The 14,576-nt window shown below is 39.3% G+C and overlaps 1 non-coding gene across 1 annotated transcript; it reads left to right on the forward strand.

Moving 5' to 3' along the window:
- The first annotated feature begins 12,377 nt into the window (after positions 1 to 12,377).
- On the forward strand, positions 12,378 to 12,512 carry LOC129399239 (small nucleolar RNA SNORA17). The gene has a single exon (XR_008627011.1). It is a non-coding gene; the product is annotated as a small nucleolar RNA SNORA17 (small nucleolar RNA).
- The last annotated feature ends 2,064 nt before the right edge of the window (positions 12,513 to 14,576 follow it).

A 14,576-nucleotide genomic window follows, 5' to 3' on the forward strand; every position in this document is an offset into this window, starting at 1 on the left:
TTGATTTGTACTTGGCACTGGCACAGCATGATGTCCTGAGCACTGCCAGGAGTGATCTCTGAGCCTTTGAGCACACCTGGGTGTGACCAAATAACAGAAAAAGTTTACAAATAAATCTGGCTTATTTCCTATTTATATTTATTCCCTTCTATAGCTTTTTACTGGGGATAAAATTATTTTTGTTCAATTTTGGGCTTTTTATTTTAATGAAGAGAGGTTTTCTCAAATCCATAGAGCTCACATATTTTAATTTTACATAAATGGCTTTCTATTTCAGTAAATCTCACAGAAAAGGTTTAAAATAATGATTCTTGGGCCATGAAGAGAGAAAGAGAGGGACAAAAGAGGGAAGGAGAGGGAGGGAGAGGGAGGGAAGAGGAGAGAGAGTGAGAGAGAGAGAGAGAGAGAAACAGAGAGAGAAACAGAGCCTTGCATACCCCAACCTGAATTCAGTTCCTGAATATGATCCCCTGCCACAGATGAGCCCAGATCAGATCAGAGCCAGGAGTAAGTCCTGAACACAGTTGACTATAACACCTACCCGCCAAAAATTATTGAATCATAGGACCAGAGATATTGCTCAGTGGCAAAGCAGCACACCTTGCATGTGTGAGGCCCATGATTTGATTCCTAGTGCCATCAAAAAAGATGAAGTAAACAAATATTTAACCAACATTAATCTATCAATAAATGTGATGATAATAATAGTAAATGTGACTGTAAAATAAGACCTCTTTAACTCAAAGTGATTACATAGTAAAATAGGGCTGTGGTGATGACAGCCAAAAAGATAACATACTAAAGCAGTCTTAGCTATAAACTAATTGTGTTATCAACTTAGCTCTAGAAAAAGAATGTCAATAAAAATGAAGTACTCTTCACAAAAGCTTGGAAACCTTGAGCTCTAGAGAAAGGAAACACTTGTTAACAGTGAGCCTTGGACTATTGTGCATTGGGGTGTTTTGTGTGTCACTGCTAAGGTTAGTATTCCGATGAAATATGCTTTTGGGAAACCTACCTTTTCTCACAGTGCCACTGGTAGTAAATTCTGGAAATGAGAAAGAATGTGCTTCTTCAGCTGCTAATCAGTTGTTATATCTTAGGTAGAGACTAAACCAGCCTCTGCATTTTAATGTAAAATCAGAGACTTGAGTTAGATTATTGATTCTCAGACTTGAATTAACATTAGAAGCCCATGAAATGCGTCACTCCTCTCCAAGTTTGTAGTTTAGTTGTTCTGGCTTAGAGCCTAACAATGAAGTATTTTGCAGCTCAAAATTGTCAATAGTGCCACCATTGAGAAACCCTGCTGTATTAGTCTATTCTGTGATTCTACTTCAAAGGACCATGAAGTTGGAAGTTAAGTTAGTTACCTTGGAAGTTAAGTTAGTTTTTATTCTTTTAGCCACCTAGGCAGAATTTGCCAGGTTTCAAGCAAGAGGCAGAAATTTCGATGTTTGTTAATTTTGCTTGGAGCCTCTGAGGAACATCTTTATTTCTCTCAACCCTGTCCTAGTCATCCTGGAATTCTGCTGTCTCATTATTCTACCAAATAATAGTATATGTATGCCAGTGGATACTTGTGAGCTTAAGACGCTCATTACTGCTTGAATATTAGTCTCTTCAGGTTCCATACACAGAAAACATTTTTTTTTTGGTTTTGGGTCACACCGGGGGATGATCAGCGCTTATTCCTGGCTCATGCACTCAGGAATTACTCCTGGCAGTGCTCAGGGAACCATATGGGATGCTGGGATTCGAACCTGGGTCGGCCGCGTGCAAGGCAAACGTCCTACCCGCTGTGCTATTGCTCCTGCCCCTACACAGAAGACATTTTAAATTTTGTGGGGAATATATTCTTTGCTTCTCAAATTTATAGGAAATTTGTTTTCTGTTTTCTTCATTGTTTTTATTGATATGCAACAGCTTTGATTTAACTTTTAGTTTTCCTTTTCCTCAAAGTAAAGCTGGAACACATTTTATGATCTAGGTTCTGCCATAGCAACAGAAGGTTTTTTAATACATACATGAATATTCAATATTTTAATCAGTGGCATGTGAAATGCATTGATACTGCTGAGAATTGTTATTTTATGCAAATAGATCAAGCAGAGTAGATTCTTTTAATTGTTTACATGATGCTAAGGGAATATTTGAACTTTTTCAGGAACAGCTTTCTAATCATTTGGTAAATTTATATGTCTCTCTCATCCTTCAGAGAGTGGTAATCACAGATGGCTTTCAGTGAAGCAAACATTTTAAATTTATTTATTTTAATTTATTTATTTATTTATTTTGCTTTTTGGGTCACACCTGGCGATGCACAGGGGTTACTCCTGGCTCTGCACTCAGGAATTACTCCTGGCGGTGCTCAGGGGACCATATGGGATGCTGGGATTTGAACCCGGGTCGGCCGCGTGCAAGCCAAACGCCCTACCCGCTGTGCTACCTCTCCAGCCCCCTTAAATTTATTTTATCTATGTATTTTTGTTACCAAGGTTGGGGGGAAAAATGTTTTGTCTTTGTGTGTGTATCTGTGTAGTGTGTGTGTATGCGTGTGTGTGTGTCTGTGTGTCTGTGTGTGTTTGTGTCTGTTTCTGTGTGTCTGTGTGTGTCTATGTCTCCATTGTTTTGCAATGCTAGAGATTTATCTCTGGTCCTCATATACAAAAGGCATACACTCAACCACTGAACCACACCCCCATGGTCTGGGTGAAGCATTTTAAATGTGTAATGAGTTTATATCTAAACAAGTAATTTTGTGATGTTAATAAGGTAGTGACATTATTTTACTCCATTTTGCCTCTCTGGCCAGTAACTGAGTAATTTTGTGATGTTAATAAGATATTGTCCTTGTTTTTCTTCATTTTTCTTCTTTGGCCACCTTCCATTCCCCATAACATAATACTAGTGACCTCAAAAATGTCCCCAAAGTGTCTCTAAAAGATCCTGCCCCAAGAAATGAACCTTTTATTACCTTAATAAATGAGCATAAAACCGTTTTTTTCTGTTTTTGTTTGAGAAACAAAACTGGCAGTTCTCAGAGGTCACCCCCTCTTTGTTCAGGAATCACCCCTGGCAGTACTTGGGAGACCATATGGGGTACTGGGGATTGAACTTGGGTCAGTCACATGCAAGACAACCTCTCTGCCTGCTATACTATTGCTCCAGCCCTGAACACATAGCTTATAAAACCAGCATTTTAGTATGCTTTATTATGCAAATCAGAATAGTTCTCAATATTTCTTTTTTTTTTAAAGTCAATATTTCTTTGATTGCATTATATTTAAAAAACTAAAGTAGCACTCTAGCACTGTCATCTCATTGTTCATCGATTTGCTCGAGCGGGCACTAGTAATGTCTTCATTGTGAGACTTGTTGCTACTGTTTTTGGCATATTGAATATGCCACGGGGAGCTTGCCAGGCTCTGCCATGTGGGTGTGATACTCTCAGTAGCTTGCCGGGCTCTCTGAGAGGGACAGAGGAATCAAACCCGGGTTGGCCACGTGCAAGACACATCGCCTTACCTGCTGTGCTATCTCTCCAGTCCAAAAAACTAAAGTAACACGTGATAAAATATATCTGTTGCTCTTCATTCCTGGGAGCTAGACTGACCTTAATAATGTCACAGACACTCTCATCTTCTTTCTCAATTACTTGCTGTTGAACTCTAGCCCTCCCCCCATTTTTTTTCATCCATTCTGCTTTGTCTGTGTTGTCTTTAATCCAAAGCAAAATATCTACCAACAGCTTCAGAATTAAATCTGCAACAAAAGAACTAGGCCAAGGGGTAGAATAAATACCTTGCATTTTCAAGGCCCAGAATTCAATCCCTGATACTAGTTCCGGTACTAAAGTCCTAAGAACTACTAGGATTCATAGCTACCAAGCACTGCTGAATGTGCCCATCCTTGCAATTATTATTACTATTTATTTTAAAGATAAAGTTGTGGTTTGGGGGGGGGGGTTGGTTTTTTAATTTTAACAAAAGCTCCAGGAATATTCTCAGTGACTTGGATCACATGCTGGAAACAAAGATGATCACACCACATAAACTTTGTGGGTTAGGAGTAGGGAGGACAAAGATCAAGGGGTAATCAAGGGGAAATTCAGAACTCCTCCAAACAAAGAGGGATGATGTTAAAAACAGTGTCCACTAGAGTCAGTAAAATAAGTTATCAAGGAAGAGATACGAATGGCCAAAAGGAACATGAAAAACTGCTTTACATCACTAATCATCAGGGAGATGCAGATCAAAACAACCATGAGATACCTCCTCACACCACAGAGACTGGCACACATCCAAAAGAACAAAAGCAACCGCTGTTGGAGAGGATGTGGGAGAAAGGGACCCTTCTTCACTGCTGGTGGGAATGCCGACTGGTTCAGCCCTTTTGGAAAACAATATGGACAATTCTCAAAAAATTAGAAATAGAGCTCCCATTTGACCCAGCAATACCACTGCTGGGAATATATCCCAGAGAAGCCAAAAAGTATAGCTGAAATGGATCTGCACTTATATGTTCACAGCAGCACTGTTTACAATAGCCAGAATCTGGAAAAAGCCTGAGTGCCCTAGAACAGATGACTGGTTAAAGAAACTCTGGTACATCTATACAATGGAATACTATGCAGCTGTTAGAAAAAATGAAGTCATGAACTTTGCATATAAGTGGATCAACATGGAAAGTATCATGCTAAGTGAAATGAGTCAGAAAGAGAGACAGACATAGAAAGATTGCACTCATCTGTGGAATATAGAATAACAGAGTAGGAGACTAACACCCAAGAATAGTAGAAATAAGTACCAGGAGGTTGACATCATGGCTTGGAAGCTGGCTTCACATTCTGGGGAGAGGGCAACTCAGATAGAGAAGGGAACACTAAGTAAAATGTGGTTGGAGGCCACGTGGGGGAAGGGTGATGCGTGCTGAATGTAGACTAGAAACTGAACACAATGGCCACTCAACACCTTTATTGCAAACCACAACACCTAATTAGAGAGAGAGAACAAAAGGGAATACACTGCCACAGTGGCAGGTTGGGGTGGGGGGAGATGGGATTGGGGGTGTGGGAGGGATACTGGGTTTATTCGTGGTGGAGAATGGGCACTGGTGAAGGGATGGGTTCTCGAACTTTGTATGAGGGAAACATGAGCATGAAAATGTATAAATCTGCCCTTTTGGCGCCGCTCTCTCAACCCCTTCCTCCTGAGCACAGCACAGGGTCCACGGCTTTCTGAGCGCAAAATGGAGACGCCGAGCCAGCTCTCTCTAGGTTTCTCCATCTTATGAGCACCATAAAAGGGTAAAAGTTTGTAGTGATGTTATTTCTGGTTGTACTTTCCCTGGACTTTATACAGAAACCCAAAACCGCACGGCCGCTGCCACGGCCGCGCGACCTAATGTCATCTTAGCATCAGCAATATGTAATGGTTCCCTTTTAACGGGTCAGACTTTTGTGGGAGATCCTAACAAGAATAGTAAGTCCTTTGCTGAAATATTGAAGGCAATCAAAGTGGTAGCCATCTCTCTAGACTGAACTAAGCCATATCCCCACGCCGGCTGAGAAGAAATATCCTTCTTTCTCAGGAAGAAACGCGGCGTGGCGTCAACCATAGTATGATGTCCATTAAGCAAACACAGACTTGGTGGCGTGGGAATGGGATATAAGGGGAAAAATTATGTACATGGAACAGTGGGACACTGGTGGAATCTCGAGCCGGAGCCGATACCAGCACAATACCTTTGGTTCCAGAAACTGCTTGCAGAGACTCTACTAGACTATCAACTAAGCCAGAGCCCCACGCTGGCTGATGATGGGAAATAACCATCTTTTTCAGTTTTTTCCCCTTTGTCAGGCAGCGTGGCGATTACTAAACAGGCGTGAACTCGGTGGCGCGGGGCAAGGGGGGAAAAAAGAAAAGTTATGTAACAAACAGCGGGACTTAATATCTCTATATTCTTAGCAATGGAGAACTATCAAATGCTTCCTTGGAAATAGGACTGTCTTTTTCTCTTTGGGGGGAAACCCAAGCAACAATAGTGAGTTATGTGTTGAAACACGGAATGTAATCAAGATAAAGCGTAAACGAAGTGAAACTTCTCACTTACAAGGGCGGGGACTGGAGAGGTGGGAGGGGGCGGTAGGTAGACTGGGGTGGTTGGTGATGGAATATGGGCACTGGTGAAGGGAAGGGTGTTTGAGTATTGTATAACTGACATAATCCTGAGAACTATGTAACCCTCCACATGATGATTCAATAAAATTGAAAAAAAAAAGAAAATATATAAATCTGTAACTGCACCCTCACGGTGACTCACTAATTAAAAAATAAATAAATAATTTTAAAAAAAAATATGTTATCCAAGGGCTTACCAGAATATTTGATTTTGTTATTATTATCCTAATTCTCATTCTAAAGTTCATACTTACTTATGGTCAGTCACAAGATTGAGTACAACATTATCTACTAAGGTTTCATTTGGGGAGGGGATCAAGTGATTCTCTATATTTGATATGAATTTTTAAAAGTTCATTACTTGTTTAATGAATTCATTTCTACTTCTAGGCACATGTGGTCATCCTGAAAAGGTGATCTATTATCATTGTGGTGACTTTGTGACTTAGATGTACATAGGCATATATATTATATGTTATATAATATATAATATGTATATATATTATATTTCTGGTTTGGGGCTATACCTGGCATGCTCACAGCTTACTCCTGGCTCTGCAGGATTTTTTTTTGTTTTGAACCTATCTGGCGAGGCTCAGAAATTACTTCTGGCTTTGCACTCAGGAAATACTCCTGGCAGTTCTCAGGGACCATATGGGATGCTGGAAATTGAACCTAGGTTGGCTGCATGCAAGGCAAGCACCCTACCTGCTGTACCCCTCAGGCATCACTTTTGGCGGTACCCAGTTGGGGGACCCTGTGAGGTGCCAAGGACTGAAACCAGCTGGCCATGTTCAGGAAAGTACCTTACCCACTGCAGTCACTCCAGCCTAGAGATGACTGTCACTGTTACTGTCACTGTCACTGTCATCCCATTGCTCATCGATTTGTTCAAGCAGGCACCAGTAACACCTTTCATTGTGAGACTTATTGTTACTGTTTTTGGCATATCGAATATGCCATGGGTAGCTTGCCAGGCTCTGCCATGCGGGCGTGATACTCTCGGTAGCTTGTCGGGCTCTCCGAGAGGGGTGGAGGAATAGAACACAGGTTGGCCAAGTGCAAGGCGAACGCCCTACCACTGTGCTATGGCTCCATTTTAAATTTTTGAACCAAATAAAAAGGAAAATAAAACATCCGAGCAATCATTATCTATGACTCCTCCAGACTAAATTACTAAATGTTAATCTTTTATGATGTTTCTGCTTCAGACTTGTATAAATCTGTAAAATAACTATTCTATATATGAAAATTGAAGTTACTCTCTGCACAATCCCTTTATGTTTTATGATTTTTATTTTATTTTATTCTTTAATTAGTGAATCACCATGAGGGTACAGATACAGATTCACACATTTTAGAACTTGTTTTTCCCTCACACAATGTTCACAAACACATCCCTCCATCAGTGCCCATTCTCCACCACCAATAAACCCAGTACTCTCCCCCCATCCCATCTCCCCCCCACAACCCACTCTGCCTCTGTGGCAGGGTATTCCCTTTTGATCTCTCTCTCTCTCTCTATCTCTCCAACTGGGCGTTGTGTTTTGAAACAGGGGTATTCAGTGGCCATTGTGTACAGTCTCTAGTCTACTTTCAGCACGCATCTCCCTTCCCGAGGGGGATCTCCAACCTCATTTTACTTGGTGTTCCCTTCTCTATCTGAGCTGCCTTTTCCCCCAGCAAGTGAGACCAGCTTCCAAGCCATGGAGCCAACTTACTGGTACTTATTTCTACTATTCTTGGAAATTAATCTCCTATTCTGTTATTTTATATCCCACAGATGAGTGCAATCTTTCTATGTTTGTCTCTCTCTCTTTCTGACTGATTTCACTTAGCATGATACTTTCCATGTTTATCCACTTACATGCAAAGTTCATGACTTCATTTTTTCTAACAGCTGCATAGTATTCCATTGTATAGATGTACCAGTTTCTTTAACCAGTCATCTTTTCTAGGGCACTCGGGCTTTTTCCAGATTCTGGCTATTGTAAACAGTGCTGCTATGAACATATAAGTGCAGATGTCATTTCGACTATACTTTTTGGCTTCTCTGGGATATATTTCCAGCAGTGGTATTGCTGGGTCAAATGGGAGCTCAATTTCTAATTTTTTGAGAAGCGTACATATTGTTTTCCAGAAGGGCTGAACCAGTCGGCATTCTCACCAGCAGTGTAGAAGGGTACCTTTCTCCCACATCCTCTCCAACAGCGGCTGCTTTTGTTCTTTTGAATGTGTGCCAGTCTCTGGTGTGAGGTGGTATCTCATGGTTGTTTTGATCTGCATCTCCCTGATTATTAGTGATGTAGAGCACTTTTTCATGTTCCTTTTGGCCATTCGTATCTCTTCCTTGGGAAAGTTTCTGTTAATTTCTTCGACCCATTTTCTGATGGGGTTGGATGTTTTCTTCTTGTAGAGTTCAACCAGTACCTTATATACCCTTGATATCAACCCCTTATCAGATGGGTATTGGGTGAATATCCTTTCCCATTCTGTAGACTGTCTTTGTTTTCTGGTCACTGTATCTTTTGCAGTGCAGAAGCTTCTTAGTTTAATATAGTCCCATTTGTTTATCTTTGTTTCCTCTTGGTTGGTCAGTTGTGTGTCATCTTTGAAAAAACCGTTGGCTTCAAAATCATGGAGGGTTTTGCCAACCTTGTCTTCAATGTACCTTATGGTTTGTGGTCTGATGCTGAGGTCTTTAATCCATTTTGATCTGATTTTTGTGCATGGTGTCAGGTCGAGGTCTAAGCCCATTCTTTCTCGTGTGGTTGTCCAGTTGTGCCAGCACCATTTGTTAAAGAGGCTTTCCTTGCTCCATTTCACATTTCTTGCTCCCTTATCAAAGATTAGATGGTCATACATTTGGGGTTGTGTGTAGGGATATTCCACTCTGTTCCATTGGGTTGCGGTTCTGCCTTTGTTCCAGTACCATGCTGTTTTGATTATTATCCCTTTGTAGTAAAGTTTGAGGTTGGGGAGGGTGATGCCTCCCATCATCTTTTTCCCAAGAATTGTTTTAGCATTCCGTGGGCATTTGTTGTTCCATATGAATTTCAGGGTTGCTTGATCCATTTCTTTGAAGAATGTCATGGGTATCTTTATAGGGATCGCATTCAATCTGTACAATGCTTTTGGGAGTATTGACATTTTGACAATGTTGATTCTTCCTAACCATGACCAGGGGATATGTTTCCATTTCCTCATTTCCTCTTTTATTTCATGGAGTAGCGTCTTGTAGTTTTCTTTATAGAGGTCTTTTACTTCCTTAGTTAATCTGATTACGAGGTACTTGATTTTCTGGGGCATGATTGTGAATGGGATTGCTTTTTTCATGTTCCTTTCCTCTGTCTCATTGTTTGCATATAGGAAGGCCATGGATTTTTGGGTATTGATTTTATAGCCTGCAACTTTACTGTACAAGTCTATTGTTCCTAAGAGTTTCTTAGTAGAGGATTTAGGCTTCTCTAGATATAGTATCATATTGTCTGCACATAGTGAGAGTTTGATTTCTTCCTTTCCTATCTGGATGCCCTTGATCTCTTTTTCTTGTCTAACAGCTATCGCAAGTACTTCCAGGACTATGCTGAACAGAAGTGGTGAGAGTGGGCATCCTTGTCTTGTCCCTGATCTTAGAGGAAAGGCCCTTAGTTTTTCCCCATTGAGGATGATGCTTGCCATAGGCTTGTGGTAGATGGCTTCAACTATCTTGAGGAAAGTTCCTCCAAAACCCATTTTGGTGAGGGTTTTCATCATGAACGGATGTTGGATCTTGTAAAATGATTTCTTTGCATCAATTGATATGATCATATGGTTTTAATCTTTACTTTTGTTGATATGATGGGTTATGTTAATTGATTTCCGAATGTTAAACCATCCTTGCATTCCTGGGATGAATCCCACTTGGTCATGGTATATGATCTTTTTGATGAGTTGTTGGATCCTATTTGCTAATATTTTGTTGAGGATCTTCGCATCGGTGTTCATCAGGGATATTGGTCTATAATTTTCTTTCTTAGTGGTGTCTTTTTTTGCTTTTTGTATTAGGGAGATATGTGCTTCATAGAAACTATTTGGGAGAATTCCTGTTTTTTCAATTTGTTGGAAAACCTTGAGGACATTTGGAAACAAGTCTTCTTTAAATGTTTGGAAGAATTCGCCAGTGAATCCATCTGGACCTGGGCTTTTGTTTTTGGGGAGACTTTTGATTACAGTTTCAATTTCCTTGATATTAATGGGTCTGTTCAGGAATTCCAAGTCTTCTTGGTTCAGTCTTGGGAGATTGTAGGAGTCAAGGAATTCATCCATTTCTTTTAGGTTCTCTTATTTCGTGGCATATAGACTTTCAAAGTAGTCTCTGATGATCTTTTGAATTTCATTGGTTTCTGTTGTGATATCCCCCTTTTCATTCCTGATTCGGTTTATTCGGGTTCTTTCTCTCTCTTTCTTTGTGAGTGTGCTAGCGGTTTATCAATTTTTTTAATTTTCTCAAAGAATCAGCTCTTGGTCTCATTGACCTTTCAGATTGTTTTCTGGGTTTCCATGTCGTTAATTTTTGCTCTAATTTTTATTATTTCCTTCCTTCACTCTGGTTTGGGTTCCTTTTTCTGGTCCTTTTCTAAGGCCTTGAGCTGTGAAGTCAAGCTATCTGTGTAGGCCCTTTCTTCCTTCCTAAGGAATGTTTGCAGAGCTATAAATTTTCCCCTTAACACAGCTTTAGCTGCATCCCATAGGTTCTGGTAGCTTGTGTCTTCATTTTCATTTTTTTCGAGGTATCTCTTGATTTCTTCCTTGATTTTCTTCCTGACCCACTCACTGTTCAACACTGAGCTGTTTAATTTCCAGGTGTTTGCTTTGATTCTCTGCGTCTGCGTGTGGTTAGCTTCTATCTTCAGTGCATCGTTGTCTGAGAAGGTAGTTGATACAATTTCTATTTTTCCGATTCTATTGAGGTATGTTTTGTGGCCCAGTACATGGTCTATTTTGGAAAATGTTTTGCGTGCACTGGAAAAGAATTGCACAGTTCCTTTATTTTCTTTTTTAGAAGCGATAACAGTATAATTTCCCCCCAAAAAATCAGACTAATATAAAACATGTTTTGTGGTCATAATAAAATTTAAAATAAAAAATAATGTTAGTTAAAGGCCCTATATGTACCTCATCGATGCTGAGCTTTGTATTGATTTATCACTTTTATGAAAATTTTTATTTGTGTGTGTGCATATTTTTTTCTTACTTTATTTAAGCACTGTGGTTTACAAAGCTGTTCATAATTTCAGTTGTTTTGGGCATTCAGTGTTCCAACACCAATCCCACCACTAATGTTACCGTTCCTCCACCAATGTCATCAGTTTCCCACCATACTCCAAGCCTGTCCTCTTAGCAGTCACAAACTAATGTATTTTATATTGCTTTGTTATGACAAAATGGTAAATGGAATTATAAAAAGATATTTCAGTAAGTGAAAATTGTTATATTTCACAGTGGTGTTATTAAAGTTGTTGAGGATTTACTGAAATGTTGCTAGTTGAGCCTTCTGTGTTATTGCTTTTGTTTATTGAGCTTAATGGTCTTCTGTACTACTTTCCCCTCTAATCTGCTGTGCACCCAGTGGGTTGTCAGTATTGTGGAATTTGGCACAGGGTCTTTAAAGAAGATAAGTCTCTGTCTCTCTCTACTCACATCCCCCTATAAAACATTAAAGTCTCCTGTCAGCAATCAACCCAGGAGAGCGCATGGAAGAACATGCTAGCCCAGCTCTCAGAGAACTGCTGCTCTAGAGTCTTCCTTCATCACTGGCTCCTGAGTTCCTGGGCAAGAAGTGTCTAAGCGAAAGTTTCCTCAAAATTCCTCACCATCAGAATCTGTGTTCGGGTTTACTGCTGTAAACTGCTAATAAGGAGGACGTTTTTGAGGGAAAGGAATAGCATAACAATTCAAGAATGATGCAAAACTATGCATTTATCAAAACCTCGATCAAATTTTGATACTTAAGTGAACCTGGAATTTTTTTTTTCTCAGGGAAAACACTTTTCCTTGATTCTTACCACTAGAGGGCAAATAGTTACAGATGATGAAATGAGTAAAGCCATTTCTGTTACTGTGGAACCACAAATGTTAGAGGCAAACAAAGGAAACGAAACAAACAAAATTTAAGTGGTAATCTCCTGCTGCTTCTTTAAGACACAGATGAGGATAGCCCCTACAGGAGTTATAGATGTGGCTGCTGTGTCCTTATCTGTGTCAGTAGGTGACACAGAGAAAAGGCAGACTTGTCCTGGCCCAATGTTCTGATTCATGAATTAATAATCTGATCCTTGGAGCCACAGCAATGGTAAAGCTGGTAGTGTGCTTGCCTTGCACGAGGCCAACTCGGGTTCAATCTCATATAGGCTCCAGAACACTGTAAGAAGTAATTCCTGAGTGCAGAGTCAGAAATAACCCCTGAGCATCACTGGGTGTGATCTCAAAACAAACACAACAACCACAAATAATAATAATCTGACACTTGAAAAAACCAAGATTCAGGTGAGGATTCTAAAGCTCCAACACATTAATTAATTAGTACAAGGTCACACAGACTTAGGTGAAAATGTGCAATTTCAGCTGCATATCTGTAATTATTAGTAATTATTAGTCAATTCTGTATTCCTTAAAATCACTACATGTAGATAAGAGAGAAGACAAAAACCCTTTAACTTAAATTTAAATATTAATAATACTAAGACTTAAAATATAAGAATTTTTATTTACTTGGTACCCATTATGAGCCACTTTCCATTCATATGTAGCATTATGCTACATTATCTTTTCATTTAATCTTGAAATAAGACAAGACATTTAAAACTTAGACCCATCAATGCATGAGGCCTCATCTTGTCCAAAGGATTAGGAAGGACAAAAAAATGAATCTAATACAGTTGAAATCTTAGTACTACTGGAGGACAATAAGTACTTAATTGTACCATAAATTTGTTGCTTCTGCTAATCTTTTAGTGTGTTAAGATACTTAAGTAGTTGCCATATTAGAACTGAGAAAGGAAAAGTAATTTTGTTTATTCTCCCTTTTTTGAGACGATTCCCCTCCTGTTTCTGACTTTCCGTGTATCTACATTTGTCTCTCTCTGTCACACACATGCATACCATATACATGGCTCTTCCCTTTATTCTGGCTTACTAATTCTATGTCTAGGTTGGCATTTAAGAGCCTTATTTTATTGCACTTACTCATTTCTAAAATGGGGATATACCTACTTCCTTCAACCTCTCAACAAGGGATCCTATGATCAAGAATGAGGGAGTCTTTATGAGCTTCATTTAGTTTTGTATGAATTTCATTTAGTTTTGCAGAAGACAAGTATTTAATACAGTTGAAGGATCATTCTAATGGAAATTGGTCATACTTTAGGACAGATGATAAGGTACCTGGCAGTTGTGCCTTGGCCGGAACCACTGCTACATCAAAGCAATGAAGTAATGTTAATAGGTCAGCAGCATCAAATTAGGAGCAGTGAAGAAGAACTATCTGTCTATCGAAACATATTGCTTTGTTTCTCCTCTCTGCCCAGTTAATATGGGTAATCAGCATTTCCAAGGCATTCAGGAAGATGACTTTAAACATACCAACTTATTATTGTGATAGTCTCCAAAGAGTTTTCCATTGATGCCTACCTATCCTCATATGCATCCTACTCTTCACACCAAAAGACCAAGGATATATTTTCACCACTAGAATTTGGTCTAATCATGTGACATTCACCATTAGGATGTTGTGTATATGACTCCAGATGAAGTTTTCAGAGGACTTCCTTTGTGTAAGAAGCTCAGCTATCCTAAAACCACCTCACTACAAGGGATGCTCAAGCTATTTACCTGGAGAGACATATCCATGCATAGCCAGCTCTCAGTCCCAATATCATAACTGATGCTTTGGATGTAGGTAAATAAAGAACCAGTCTTAGCCATTTCAACTCCAGTAAACAAGATGGAGCAAAGGATCTATCTTGCCCAAATTGCAGATACAGGATTTGGTGTTAGCCATTATGTTACCAGGAAGTTTTCTGAAGAGCAATGTCAGTTTCAAATGCTTATAACATTAAAATAGGGTCATATACCTCTTGATACTTTTTCTTTACTAAGTGAAAAATATTTCTTCAAAGAAATGATGAGAAAAAATTAACAGTTCAGTAAAATAAGAGTAATCTTTTATAGTATATCACTTTTAGATTCATAAAAGTATTATGAAAATATAGCACTCATTCATTTATTTATTCACTCAGTCATTCATGCTCAATGATGATTTGTTGAATAAATTTATTATCTAGTATATCAATCTTACTTCTAGGCATGCAGTGCATAATTCTAAATGAGATATACAAGGTACACAACTTCGTA

This window comes from Sorex araneus, chromosome 10, assembly GCF_027595985.1.
Source record: "Sorex araneus isolate mSorAra2 chromosome 10, mSorAra2.pri, whole genome shotgun sequence".
NCBI lineage: Eukaryota > Metazoa > Chordata > Mammalia > Eulipotyphla > Soricidae > Sorex > Sorex araneus.